Source organism: Mobula hypostoma, chromosome 16 (genome assembly GCF_963921235.1).
Source record: "Mobula hypostoma chromosome 16, sMobHyp1.1, whole genome shotgun sequence".
Classification (NCBI taxonomy): Eukaryota; Metazoa; Chordata; class Chondrichthyes; order Myliobatiformes; family Myliobatidae; genus Mobula; species Mobula hypostoma.
The window spans coordinates 20705651-20721463 of record NC_086112.1 but is presented as its reverse complement, the minus strand read 5'-3'; positions in this window follow the sequence as shown (position 1 = coordinate 20721463).

The window sequence follows — 15813 nt, the reverse complement described above, 5'->3', positions numbered from 1 at the left end:
AATGCACATAACAAAAAAAAATGCTGTCTTTGATTGGCTACCCTTGTGTGCAGGATACACCTATGACAGAGCCCTTCGAGTGCAGACAGGTGACATTGATCTATGTGCAATCATCCATCGGCTGATTCCTGTGAAATTAACTCCCGGAGATGTAATTAACACTCAGTCTGGAGTTAGCACATGAGCCATGCTTTGCAATGCACATTTCAAAGAGATTATCAATTAATTGTTAAGAAGTCATTTGGAGATGAGCACACTTCATTTTTTTTGGGGGGGGAACATGAGATTGCAGTCACAAATCTTTTGTTAATCTGTATGATAACTGAGATCATCTCTCCTCCTTTGTTGCTATTTAAATTTATATCAGTGACAAACAGCAATGGGGAAAGTAGTGATCCCTAAGGCACACCAATCACAGAACTCCTGTTCATGAAAAGAATCTTCCGCCAACAGCCTCTGCTTTCTACTTTCAAGCCAACTGTGTACCCAGCTCTCCCTAGGTTCCATGCAATATAACCCTCCAGAGTTTTAAACTGTCATCCCCTAGGCCTCCAGAACAACCAGAAGCGAGATGGTGTGCAAGGGCAAGTTGCTAGAGAAGGAAGAGTAGAACACCTGGCCAAGTACGATAAGTTCCATTCTGCGTCCTTTACATTTATAGCAAAACTCTAACCATTGTCCTGTTTTTTTTTCCATAAGTGCTTGCCAGCTTATTAGGTTGTACCATGACTATACTCTCAGTGGACTTTTCAATGCGATGTAATCTTGTAAGACACTGTCTGATAAATGAACTTTCCTTCCATTGCTATTATCCATATAGATTTTTGTGGTGTTTTTATATTTCCTTTTTGCCCTTCATACATCAGTCTTAAATCCAATAATAAATTGATCCAGTGCAAAACGATAAGAAGGTCATTAGCTTTTCAGCTTTTTCAGCTCTTTTACTCAGAATTGAGATCAACAATATTTGCCCGCTTTGCTCTTCAGTTTCTGCATTTTTTGAGGTAATTTTGTGTTGAGTGATAAGCCCTGAGGTGACCTGGCCCTGACATCAGTCACCATGATCTTCGTGCCCTACAGGTGACCTGAGGCCCTGGACATCTGATGTGATAACTGCACAAGTCCAAATCAGGTATACTCATACTTATTTGGGCCTTCCTCCATGTCAAACGCAGCCTTTTGTGGAAAAAGAAACAGACATGAATAGGCACCTTTGTTTCATTTTACTGTCTGAGCAGAAAAGGATTTTGAAATCAGTCCATCAAACCTGCAGCAAATTAAGATCATTTCAGCTGGTTGCCTGGAAAAGGCACTTTCTGCAGAATAAAATATAAATAAGCTTACTGGATTAAAGACATCCCGCAAGCAGAAATTTCTTATTAGGTGATCTCACAATCCAGTCTTGTGTATAATCTGTGACAATTTCTTCACCACATCTGCTTTAATACCTGTCTCCGATAAATCCTACATAATTGTTATGGCCGGGCTCGTCTCTGCCTAAGAAATCTTATACCAAGATTTTAAAATCCTTTCTGAGTGAGATGAGTATTTAACAAGCACAGGACACTTTTGATTAAGGGAGAACCAATGCTACCTCTGGAATTACCACAGGCAGACGTTCCCTGGTTCTCAGGCACATCAAATGTCTGCTTCATAAGCCAACACACTATTCTCCAACCTGTTATTAAGCTATGCATTATACTGTCAGCATTTAAAATGAAAGTTAACTTCTTCCACTGAGATTGTAAATTGGCAGCACAAAGCAGTCAGATAATTTGAAACACATAACAGCTAAATGTTAAAAACAACCATAAAATTCGGAAAGAAGGTTCACAAATTTGAGCCCTAAAGCTTTTGTGATTGGCTGAGGTTAATGATAATAATAGCTCCCTGTATTTTAGTGATTATTTCCAAACAAAAATGGTGGCCACACTGGTGAGGTGAATAGTCTTCCCACCCTCCTTTCCCCATAGTGAATGAATGATTGAATAAATATGTTTCTGTTCCATCCGACGATACTTTCTGCAACATTTCCAACTTGTGATTTTCCTCCATGGAACTTTCTAACGTGAGCCAGAATGTTGCCTTTTGTGAGAATTTATTTTTAGGAGACTTTAGGCAAAAGAAAAACTTCCAACATATTCCAAAAACTAGCCTACACACAGTGGACAAATCATAGCAACCAATTAACCCACCGGTCTGCATGTCTTTTTTGGGATGTGGGAGGAAATTGAAGCACCCAAACTAAACTCAAACAGTTACAGAGAGAATGCGTAAAGCCCACATGCACACAAAAAAAAAGTGAAGGTCAGAATTGAAGCCATGTCTTTGATGCTGTAAAGCAACAGATCTACCAGCCATGGCACAGCAGTACCCTTCAACTTCTACTTGCAATGACATTTAATTTGACTTGACTTGACTTCATGCAGGTCAGCTATGACAATATTCATCATCTTCCTTAGACGTCATGCATGGTGCTTTAATTGTCTTGGACTCTCGTTTATTGCACACAATCCCTCTGTTCACACCATCCCTTTTTGTCAGCAACGTCAACAACAGAATTGTGCTTTCACTTTTCTACATCTGACAAAGGATCACTGACTTGGAATGACATCTCTCTTTGTTTTCTCGATACCTTCAACATCTGATTTCCAGTCTATCAACAATTAACAGTTGCTAGCCAAATGGTATTAAAGCAAGATATGGCAGTAAATTTTATTTCTAATACATCAAAAGATCTGCAATTGCTCTATCCTCTGCAGCTCTGAAAGCTGACCTACCCTGCTGGGGGTTCTTGTAGGATTTTGCCAACTGTTGATTGAAGCATTACATTTTATTTCACTAAGGAGAGAGGCATTATCAACGGTTCTGAAAATGATCGATGCCCAAAGCCAATAGATAATTGATACTCATCGCAATGTAACAAAACTGAGATGGTCTATGCAATTCAGAATCCTACAGCTCAAATGTATTGATTAGATTATTAGATTATGAGGACACACAGTCCTCTTTTATTGTCATTTAGTAATGCATGCATTAAGAAATTATACAATATTCTTCTGGTGTGATATTACAAAACACAGGACAGACCAAGACTGAAAAAACTAACAAAACCACATGATTATAACATATAGTTACAACAGTGCAACAATACCATAACTTGATGAAGAACAGTCCATGGCACAGTAAAGAGTTCAGAGTTTCTCAAAATTCCCACATCTCACGCAGACGGGAGAAGGAAGAAAACTCTCCCTGCCATGTCCGACCACAGTCCAACTCTGAGTCATCCGAAAACTTCGAGCCTCCGATCAGCCCTCCGACACCGAGTACCGAGCACCATCTCTATCCGAATGATTCAACCTCAGTCTCGGTCACCAGCAGCAGGCAAAGCCAGGGATTTTGAGGCCTTCCCTCCGAAAAGATTCTCAATCACGCAGTAACAATGGCAGCGAACCGGTGTTTCAGAAATTTCTCCAGATGTTCCTCTGTGCTTTCACGTCTGTCTCCAGCAAATCAGAATTGTCCATGGCCCCTATTTAACGGATATGATCATGGGTGTTTGCTGAGAACAAATACATGTGGCTATGAAATCGATTGGACAAACCTCTTTTTCAAAGTTCAGAGTGTCAAAGGTTAATTTTATTATCAAACTCGGAGATTCATCTTCTCCAGATTGCCATGAAATACAGAAAAAAAATATAGTGGTCATTGAAGGAAAAGACATCCACTCGAACGCGGCAGCTAACACATCAGACCCCTAACCCCCAAACCCCTTCCACGCAAAACAAAACAGCAATGATAACATCAAACCCCAATCCCTCTCTTGTGCACAGAAATCTAACAGATCACTCACATGAGAAAACACTAACAAGAACATCAGACCCTAAATCTCTAACCCCTCCCTTGCCCAAAAAAAGTATCATATTACCCACTCGCCAATCAGCACCAAGAAAGAAAGCACATAAAAACTGAAGGAGACCAGTATAAGCTACAGTCCACCCCAATAATCACATATGTCTTGGAATTTTGAGGACATCCTCTGTCAGCCTCGAGGAGAGCAACAGCTCAAACTCAATCCTTCCACGGGAAGTGACTGCCGGCCTGCGGACTTCATCTGCCAACTTGCGACCTCTTGACCTTAAGCCGGCCCAGCATGATTTGCCCTTCTGAACTTTGGCCTGACCAGGCCTCCTGTGAAAAGCAACTGCTGATCCGGTCTCCAGTGAAAAGCAACCGCCAACCAGCCTCCTACGCATTCACCTTGATGTTTCAATCTTCCTTGTCGCTTTGATGGGCGAGAACTGGAGTTTATCATGGCCCCGTTCCCCATCTCTGGTCTTCTGCTCGAGACAGCTCCTGCTCATTGTCCTCTCCTGGAATTTTCTTGGGCACAGCCGAGCGCTAGATCACTCGATTGAAGCCCAAACTGTAAGTCACAGGCTCCAACAGTTTCTAAAACACAATTAAGATAAAAAGAGTAAGTAAAAGGTGCAGAAAAAGTGAAATAATTGACTATCCGGTAGATGTCACCTGAGGAATCATTGTTTGCTGGCGTCATCTTGACCAGATAGGGTGTTTAATGAACAAGAAAAGTTTCCGATTCGTAGACATCCAGCTAACATGTGATCTGACGCACTTTATCCTGCATGTTAAAGCACCCTAGGCAGGAAGCTGTCGTGTAAAAATCTATTAAATCAGTTCTGATGACTGAGCCATTCATTAGGGTGATTGACTGGTGATTATTAATATTCTTGGTAGTCAGGGCCAATGATTTCAGCACAAATGCAAATGTTATAATCTTCTAAGTACAATGCAACACCAGTTCTGCACTTCCAACATTTGGATCTTTCCATAGAATTCATCGGCACCCAGCCAAGGTGGTCACAGAGCATTGAGCAGGACAACACACCTCACCTAATCCATTCCAGCCTGTCCTTCTGCCTTTTTCCACCAGCCTTCACCTGGACCATATTCCTCAAAACCTCTCTCACCCATGTTTTCTTAAATGTTGCAATGGAACTTGTATCTACCATTTCCGCTGGCAACCCGTTCCATACTTGCGCCACTTTCGAGTGAAGAAGTTCCCTCTCAGATTCCCCTCAAATATTTCACCTTTCACCCTAAACCTATGATCTCTAGGTCTAGTTCTGGGATCAGCACGCAAGTGCCATCACTAGATAGGGTGGATGTGGAGAAGATGTTTACTCTGGTGGGGGTATCCACAACGAGAGGGGACAGCCTCAAAATTGAGGTAAGGAGAATTTTTTTAGCCAGAGGGTAGTAAATCTGTAGAATGTTCTGCTACAGACTGCAGTGGAGGTCAAGTCTGTGTTTATATTTAAGGCCGAAGTTGATCGTTTCCTGATTGGTCAGGGCATCAAAGGATGTGGCGAGAAGGCTGTGGTGAGGAAAGGAAATGCAATATTAGCATTAATTTTCAAGAGAACTAGAATATCAAAACAAGGATGTAATGTTGAGACTTTATAAAGCCCTAATGAGGCCTTACATAGTATTGTGAGCACGTTTGGCTCCTTTATCTTGGAAAGGATGTGTTGAAACTGGAAAAGGTTCAAAGGAGGTTCGTGTAAACGATTCCAGGATTGAATGGCTTGTCTTATGAGAAGCGTCTGATGGCTCTGGGCCTGTATTCACTAGAATTCAGAAGAATGAGGGGGGAATTCATTGAAACCTGTTGAATGGTGAAAGGCCTTGATAGAGTGGATGTGAGGAGGATGTTTCCTATGATGGGACTGTCTATGACCAGAGGACTTAGCCTCAGAATAGAGGGGCAACCTTTGAGAACGGAGATGAGGAGGAATTTCTTTAGCCAGAGTGTGGTGAATCTGTGGAATTCTTTGCTGTGGAGTCCAAGTCTTTATGTATATTTAAGGCAGACATTGACAGATTCTTGATTGGTCAGGGCATGAAGGGACTTGGGGAAAAGGCAAGAGATTGGGGCTGAGAGGAAAATTGGATCAGTCATGATGAAATGGCAAAGCAGACTTGATGGGCCAAATGGCCTAATTATGCTCCTGTACCTTATGGTCTTATGGTCTTATATAGGTACTTAGCTAATGAATTTACTTTAAACTTTGAATTTAGGTGTCTGTTAAGATTTCAATAACCTTTTGTCACCATAGAATACAGGATATATTGGCAGATTATTTTTCACAGCAGCCACTTGCTTTCAAATCTCTGGTCTGTTATTGCAGTCTGGTCAGCTATTTCAACTTTCCTGGTTTTTGTGTTATTACTATGGATATATTTGCACTTTTTTTAAACAAAGGACTGCACTTTGGAGGTTTTATAGACGGCCACGTGGGATGTGACTAATATTTAATCAAACAGAGTAAAATCTAATTTCCACACAATGTTCTTCACTGTGGTGCTTACCATTATGTTTAATATAATGAGTAAGGGGATGTAATTGACATGATATTCCCAAATGGATTAAAGTTTCCACATGCCTGGGTGGTTTACCACAGGAAAACAATCAAAAGAAGATGGATCACATTTAATTTGTAGGCTTGCATAGGATAATAAAAACTCTGTATTATTTGTGTTTCATTCTTCTGTTACTACCATATCAATTCAGATCCTAGTTAATTCAGCTGTAGTATTACTGATAAGGGAACACTAACAACACATAGCACTCCAGTTTACAAAGCATAGTGGTGTGTTTTCATAAAGATAGGCTTGCAATTGTTTCTTGTGTTTTTTTTCCTCATTTAAGCTTCATTACAGGTTTTCCCACACTGGGGAAAGCCAACTGACATGAGTAGAATCTGCTGACAAGATCTACAACACATTGTCAATGTATTTGTAAATAGTTTAAGGTGATCCAATTAAAAAAATAAAGAGCTAATGTCTTGGAAAACCGCAGCTATAGCAACAATGCTCAGGTTTCTCATTTTCTCATTTGGTACTTTCTGCTCAACAATGCTGCTACTTTGAAGAAAGAATTATGTGAAAGGGGTTTAGGGAATTAAGATAAGAAAAAAACCAATAGCACTGTTCGAAACTGCACCAGAGAGCATACACTGATAAGTGTTCATCATGTATTAAAACAATTAGCAGCATGAACTAGTAATATATTCTGAGATTATTAACCATGCCTTTGCATAGATCCTCCTAATCCTCACTGTAATGAGCTGTACTGCCTGAAACAAATTCATATTATATATCAAATTGGTTGTACTGGAAGTACAGACTTTGCAAGAGTTACTGAATTTTAGATGTTGAATTAATGTACACTGGTTTTGCCAATCTAGATTTTGCAGGATATTAATATATTTGCCAATATTCAATATGCACAGAGAAATGTTTTTCAGAGGTTGGTGATGAAACAAGTCAAGTACATTTATTGTCAAAGAATGTATAAATTATACAACTTTGAGATTTGCTTGCTCACAGGTACCCACAAAGCAAGAAACCTGAAATAACCCAATTAAAGATAAAAAAAAGAATAAAAATAAAAATTAATAGACCAATACTCCATGTGCAAGAGAAGGAAAAAGAAATACAAATCATGCAAACAATTGAAGTGAACAACAACATTCTAGACCAAAATTGAGTCCTCAGATCCAAACCCTGGAGCAGCCTGGGGTAGGCCCGAAGCCTCAGTATCAGTTCATTATATTAGCGGGCATGGTGCACAGCAGCTGGGGCAGTCTTCATAGCCTAACTGCCATGTAGATGACCATCGCGGAGAACGAGCAAGTATGCTCCTGCCCCAGATCCCAATGCCCTGCCTTTTCAGTCTATCTAGGCTGGCACATTTAAATTGACCAAACAATGGACAGCAAAAGGCTCCGGCACCCTGGAGAGAGGAGTGAACGTCGCAGAGAGCGAGCGAAATTGGCTCTCGCCTCCGATCTGGGCCGGCGTTTAAATTGTCTAAACAGCTAATCATACCTCGGACTAGGACCCGGGCGCAGCTGAAGCGAAAGGCTCTGGACCGAACCATGCTGCCCAGTGACTTGCTTAGGGCCACAGATTTTACTGCCTAGCCCGAAGCTGCTCTCAAGATCTTCAAATCAGCTCAGCAGCCAGAGCGATCGAATCTCATACCTGGGCCAGTTGTACAGGCATCAGGACATATCAACTCTTTCCTGAGAAGCAACCTTGATCCACTCCAATTTGGCCACCAGAGTAACAGGTCCATAGCGGGTGTCACTTCATTGGGTCTTCACTCAACCCTGGAACATCTGCACAGCAAAGGTGTATACATCAGATGCTCTTCATCGACTACAGCTCAGCATTCAATGCCATCATCCCCTCAAAACTAATCAATAAGCTTCACAACCTTGTCCTCAATATCTCTTGTGCAATTGAATCCTCGATTTCCTTATTTGGAGACCCCAGTCAGTTCGGATTGGCAACAATATCTCTCTCAGTACAGGTGCACCACAAAGCTGTGTACTTAGCCCCCTGTTCTACTCGCTTCACGTTTATAGCTGTGTGGCTAAGCCCAGCTCCAATGCCATTTTCAAGTTAACTGTCATAGGCCGAAAATAAGGTGGTGATGAATCAGCCTACAGGAGGGAGATGGAAAATCTGGCTAAGTGGTGCCATAGCAACAGCTTCCTACTCAATGTTAGCAAGACCAAGGAGCTGATTATTGACTTCAGAAGGAAGAAATCAGAGGTCCGTGAGCCAGTCATCACGGGCAGCTTAGAGGTGGAAAAGGTAAGCAACTTTTTGCTGTTATTATTTTGGAGGACCTGTCCTGGGCCCAGCACATAAGTGCAATTGTGAGGAAAACTTGGCAGTGCCTGTGCTTCCTTAGGGATTCGAGAAGATTCACTGCGACATTTAAACTTTGACAAACTTCTATATGTGAGAGTACATTGGTTGTATTACAGCCTGGTGTGGAAACGCCAGAACTCTTGAATGGAAAATCCTACAAAAAATAGTGGATATGGTAATCCAATTTAAAAAAAAATAAAGAATTAATGCCTTGGAAAACTGCAGCTATAGCAACAATGCTCCAGTTCCTCATTTTGTTACTTTCTGCTCAACAATGCTGCTACTTTGAACAAAGAATAATGTGAAAAGTGTTTAGGGAATTAAGATAAGAAAAAACCCAATAACGCTATTCGAAACAGCACCAGAGAGCATACAACATCCATTGAGTTTTACAGTTATTATTTTATTAGGAGTTATTGAGCATGTCTACAAGAAAATGAGTCTCAGGATTGTATATGGTGATAATAAATTTACTTCGAACTTTGCTATGGATTTGCCTGAAGTAAGTTGATACATCAAATCAAAATATTTCAAAGTGACTGACAGACACAGTGACCTCAAAGTTTGATTTGGATCCACAGAATTGAAAATACACGTGGACTAAGATATTAACTGTCCTGTGCTATCACCAGTGGGATCATCAGTTGATCTGCCACCTGTCTTCAGGAGTTTCGGCCCGCTTATGATCAAGACTCCCTCGAGGTGGTGGGCCAGCAGTGCTAAAACACCACCTCCCACCGGTGAGTTTAAAAACTTGACATCTGCCTCTATCAGTTGTTGGTCACTTCCATCCAGCAGACAGTCTGCTCTTCAGGTGTCTATGCAACTATTGAAGGCTTTGCAAGATATGTATACACTGTCTGACTATCTGCCCCTCGGGACATACTTGGTCCACACCCATGCTGATCCTTTCTCTGCTGCCTCAGCTACAGCCCTGCTGGTTGACTTGATCTCCCTTCTAGACATTCTTATTTAGATCAGACTTTACTTGTCTTCATGACGATTTACCACTTCCTAACCGTATTGGTATCCATGAATACTGGTAATGTTGCCAGGTTAGAGACCATGCGATACCTTGTGTTTCTAGTTTAATTCGCAATGATGAATGTGTGTGTGTGTGTGTGTGTGTGTGTGTGTGTGTGTGTGTGTGTGTGTGTGTGTGAAGGGGGGGGGGCGGAGATGTAGGAATCACATCTGACCCTAATCCTGCCTTTATTTCGCATCTGCACAAACAGGTCTCACTGAATACTGATCAAGAGAAAGAATCTTTCCCTAACCTCTCTTCCCAGGTTCTCTATCTCTTTCCTGGATGTGACTAATGGGTTGCATCACAACCTGGGATTGGAACTCCAATGCACAGGAACAGAAGAGGTGATGGAGATTGGAGGACTCAGAAATTTCCAACAAGGGTACAGTTCTCCCCACCGTCCAGGGTACCTAAAAAACGTAACATCTCTGGAAAGTGACATCCATCATGAAGAAACCCTATTATCTGGGCCTCATTGCTATTATCAGGCAAAAGGTACAGAAGCCTGAAGATCTAGACCTCGAGCCTCAGCATCACTGCCATCAGTTTCCTGAACCAGACTGAGAAACCCTGGTTCTCCTCAGACTTGATCTCCCTCAACGTGCACTTACATCATTATATATATTTTTGTTTATTTTGTTGTACATGTTATAGTTATTGTTCTGTCACTGCAAGAAGCTAATTTTCATGGCAAATATGCCCATGATAATTAACTTGGACTTAATTTGCAACCTTCTCAGGTAACCATCTGGTGCGTCTGAAAAATATTGGAAAAATAGGTTTTGCAACTTATGTAATGGAAAGTAAAATTGGTTGAAATTGGAGCTAATCGGATTCTGTTTCCTGCTGATGGTGAAGTTATAATACCCTCGTAGTCGGTATTGCCTTGACTGAATTACTTTTTCTTTTGTATGGGTCTCATTAATATCGCTGTATGATTTTGATAGAATGTCAATATTTACTTTGCAAGAAATATGATACACCAAAATGCTCAAGATCTAGTCTTTGAGGGGAGAAAGCCTCAGGAAATAGAGTTCTAAAAATCGTAATTGACATAATGGTTTGATAATTACTTCTAATGCTATCATTGACACTTGATATAAATACTAAATAGAAGCAGATTGAAGACAACTCCTGATAGGTGGAAGTCAAAAGTCTTTGGTTTTACTTGGGTATGATCTCGATTCTGGTAATCTGCTATTTTCCCCCTTAAACATAAGGCAAAATATATGTTTATTCGGCTCTATAATGATATGTAAATGTAAACACACTTTTGGTGAATTTCTTTCCTTATTTGACATTGAGGGGAAACAATTGCACATACATCCCAAACAAGAGAGATTCTGTAGATGATGAAATGCTCACAAAATGCTGGAGGAGTTCAGCTGGTCAGGCAGCATCTGTGGAGAGGAATGAACAGTTGACGTTTTGGGTTGAGACCTTTCATCGGGATGTACATCCTGCTGGACTCCAATATATTTTACCAGCCATTTCAATTGAACAAAATTCAAGGATTGATTGGAGAACAGTGAATGAGCAGCAATCTTCCTATTTTAACAAAAGGATAGTGAAGAAGTGCTGCCTGAAGAAGCAATAGAAATGGTTCAATCAGAAATATTTTGGGGAGATTTGAAAAGTGACAGCTTCATGACACAGCTCTGGAATGCCAGCCACCTGTATTATCTCCACTGCCCTCCCCCTTGCCATCCCATGCTATTTCAACATTTTCTGTTGTTACCTTTCAATATGAGGCCTTGGCAATGTGGGGCACATGGCTTTGAATAACAAAGAACTGTTTGGGCTTGGCTACAAGTACCTTGGGTCAAGAATGATGAGGTTGGAGAAGGACATAAAGATACGGAAGGTGCTGGCGTGGAGGGCTATGAATGACATCAAGGAAATCTGGAAGTTGAACCTGAACCAGAGGGCGTAAAAAGAGGATTTTCATAGCAGTCATAGAGTCCATTCTCACATACGGAAGCGAGACGTGGACACTCAGCAAGACGATGCGAAAGTCTCTAGATGGTTGCTATACACAAATGCTCTGGATGGTTCTTGACGTGTGTTGGCAACAGCACATAACAAACGTCGAGCTCTATAACGACCTAAAAATGCTCACCACTAAAATCGAGGTGAGAAGACTGCACCTAGAGGGGCACTGTCTACGCCACCCCAAGCTACCTGCCAGCCTAGTCATCATATAGGAGCCCAAGCACGGGAGGATGAACCCTGGGCGCCCTCCCAAGACTATGGTCAACACGCTCCTAGAAGACAGCGGCGCGGCTAATGTAGATGAGCTGAACACACTGATGAGGGAGAGGGAGAAGTGGAGAGTGCGTTATTGTGCCCAGCGCCGGCCCCCTAGACTTGAGTTGACGTAGTAGTAGTAGTAGTAGTAGTAATAGTTAGGGCTTGGAGAAACTTACAACTGGGATTGAAATGTTACTCTTTCCATCACTAGTTATTTATTAGTAGTGCGATCACTAGAGTTGACAATGATGTCCTCCTTTGGGGTTGTCTATTGGTGGGTCTTCATTCCTGTAATGGAAAATGCCTGTGGGTGGCTTTGATTAACATGGGGATGTTGATGCCTGGGCAGCCACCACATAATCCTTGACAGATCAGGGTCAGGGTCCAGAGGCATGGAATACAAGACGACTAGAGTGCATTCACTGCTGTAGGCTTTCTCTGCCCTCATTGCTATTGTGATGCGTCATCATCTTCTGCCAGCTCCACCGTTGATCACTCTTTGCCTGGAGTCTCCTCCTTGACCTTACCAGGAACTAAGCACCAGATGGCTAAACTCCACACAGCGTTACTCCTGGAAACTCAAGAATTCACAAGTGTCTCCACCATGACAGAGTTACAATCATTGGCGAACACTTTGGATTGTTCATTTGCTTGTGCTCTCAATTATATTGGGCTGAATTTTACCTTGAGCAGTGGAAGTACATGAGCACCAGGTTGTCGGATTTGCATTTACCTGCAGGCTTTCCAAAGGTTCTCTAGAGCTGGATCCTGACAACCAATATCCCAACAGATTTTTTTTATATATATAGAGGAGATGTGACTTGAGAAAGCAATGCAAAGATGCACATTTTCTGAACTGCTCTTCTTAATGGAAGAGTAACATAGTGTCTATATCAGAAGACATCAGAATGCTGAATTTGATGTCAAATCAAGTACAGAAAAGATTTACTAACACAGATATATGATGTGAAACTTGTTGATTTCAGTAGCAGTAGAGTGTAGAGGCTTAAGTCCATAAATTACAAAAACAAATAGTGGAAATGAAAGGAATAATGAGGCAATATCTATGAATTGCTCAGAAATCTGATGATGGAGGGGTAGAGGCTTTTCCTGAGTTGTTGAGTGAGGGTCTTCAGAATTGCTGTATCTCCTTCCTGATGGTAGTAATGAGAAGAGTGCGTGTGCTGGTTAGTGAACAATGTAAATAGAATTAGGTTTGATTTAAACACTTTTAATTAGCCATTGAGGATGAGTGCTAGATCATGTGCTTGTAAGCAAATTTAACATTCGGGGAAGAGAATGTTACAAGCAGATGTAATAAAAAAGGTGAGTTTTCCTGACTGATGTGACCTCCTTCATGACAGCATCCTGAAACACCAAAACATGCATCTACTCTAACATATTGGAATAGGAACAAAACATACAAAAATATCACTTTAGGAAGAACAAAGATAAGGGAAATTCTTTTCTGATCTCACAGGTGGAAAACCAAGCTCCAATAAACTATTGCTACCTGTTTTAAATCCATTTATTGAAAGTGGAAATCATTGGAAAAATTATTGTTTATTGCCTGGTGCTAACTGCTCTCAAAATGATTGGAATTGGTTAGCAGGCCAATTAAAGGCCAGTTAAGGAATAAACACAAGAAATTCTGCAGATGCTGGAAATCCAAAGCAACACACACAAAGTGCGAGAGGAACTCAGCAGGTCAGGCAGTATCCATGGAAATGAACAAACAGTTGACCTTTCAGGCTGAGGCCCTTCTTCAGGACTGGAAAGGAAGAGAGAAGATGCCGGGTTAAAAAGGTGGGAGGAAGGGAAAGGGGGATAGCTGGAAGGTAATAGATGAAGCCAGGCAGGTGGGAAAGGTAAAGAACTGGAGATGAAGGAATCTGATAGAAGAGTGGATCAAAGGAGAATGGTAAGGAGGTGGGGCACCATGGAGAGGTGATAGGGAGATGAGGAGAAGTAAGAGGGCCAGAGTGGGGAATAGAGGAAGAGGTAAGGGGAAGGGATTTTTTTCCCCAGAAGGAAAGATGCATATTCATGCCATCAGGTTGGAGGCTACCCAAATGGAATGTAAGGTGTGATTCCTCCACTCAGATGGTGGCCTCATTGTGGCACGAGGAGGCCATGGTCCGAGATGTCCATAGCCCCCTCTGGATCCTCATCCCTTGAGCAGATCCAGATCTCTGATTCCACAGCATCCAACTCTGGTTCCATCCACCATGGATGCCTTCAGACTGCAAATTACATAGCATCAAGCTCTGGCTCCAGCCAGGCCAGGACCTTTCTTGCTGCTGCTAAGCACCCGGGCTCCCCTTCCCCGAGCACCACTCTCCAACCTTGGGTTTCTCAGGCACTACTGTCACCTCTTGGGTCTTCCTACTTTCCCTGAACACCCTAACCCTCTTCCTCCTCTGACACTTTCAACTCACTTTACCCCTCTAATCCATGCCATATCTTCATCATTCCTCCGATCTACCCCACTCTGAGGCAGAATATTCTGCTCTCTAAAAGGGCCTTACCTTTGACCGCATTCAGCCGCAGCTTAATCAATTCCAAGCCAGCCATGATGCCAGGCTCTTCTTCCATTGCCTCCATCTTCGGCAAGATTCCACGCCCCCCCCCCCCCCCACACTGATGAGTCCTTATTCCGTCTCCAATGGCTTCTTGGCCACACTGTGCTGGTTCTCTGCCTGCTCTGCATCTTTTTATCTGTAATTACAACAAGACATGAGCTGGCTGAACTTCAGCACTCCTCTTTCCTCCCTGAATGTTACCCACTCTGGACGCATTTCCCCCTACTCTCTCTGCCCCAGCACCAGCCTTATCATCAAACTTGTAGACCAAGAGGGTGCTGTTGTAGCATTGTGGACTGGTCTACTTTACTGAGGCCAGGCAGCAACTGTCAGATACCTCTTCATACCTGCCACTTGATGAGGTCCCTACTCCAGACCATTAGAAAACTGTCTCCGACACCATCACTGATCTCATCATCTCTGCAGAACTCCCATCCACTGCCAACAAACTCATAGATCCCTTACCATCTACATCTGAGATACCACTCACGTTCTTCACTTCCACACTAACTTTCAATTTCCTGGCCCTGACCGCCTCATTTTCACCATGGGTGTCCAGTCCCTGTACACTTTTATCCCCCATCATGAATTAAGCTCTCTGCTTTTTTCTCAATCAAAGAACCAGCTAGTTCCCCTCCACTCTCACCCTCCTTCATCTGGCAGAACTGGTTCTCCCTTTCAAAAATTTCATCTTCAGCTCCTCCCACTTTCTCCAGACTTGAGGGGTAGTCATGAACATCCATATCCCTTAATCCCTTAATACCGTAGTCCAAATCATTGACATACATCGTAAAAAGCCGCGGTCCCAGCACCAACCCCTGTGCAACTCCACTGGTAACCGGCAGCCAGCCAGAATAGGATCCCTTTATTCCCACACTCTGTTTTCTGCCAACCAGCCAATGCTCCACCCACGCTGGTAACTTCCCTATAATTCCATGGGCTCTATCTTGCTGGGCAGCCTCACGTGCGGCACCTTGTCAAAGGCCTTCTGAAAATCCAAGTACTCTACGTCTACTGCATCTCCTTTGTCCACCCTGCTTGTAATTTCCTCAAAAAATTGCAGTAGGTTTTTCAGGCAGGATTTTCCTTTCAGGAAACCATGCTGGCTTTGGCCTATCTTGTCATGTGCCTCCAGGTACTCTGTCCGTACCTACCACCCCATGAGCCTTTGCATCCAACACGTTGCTCTCTGCAACTTCCGCCATC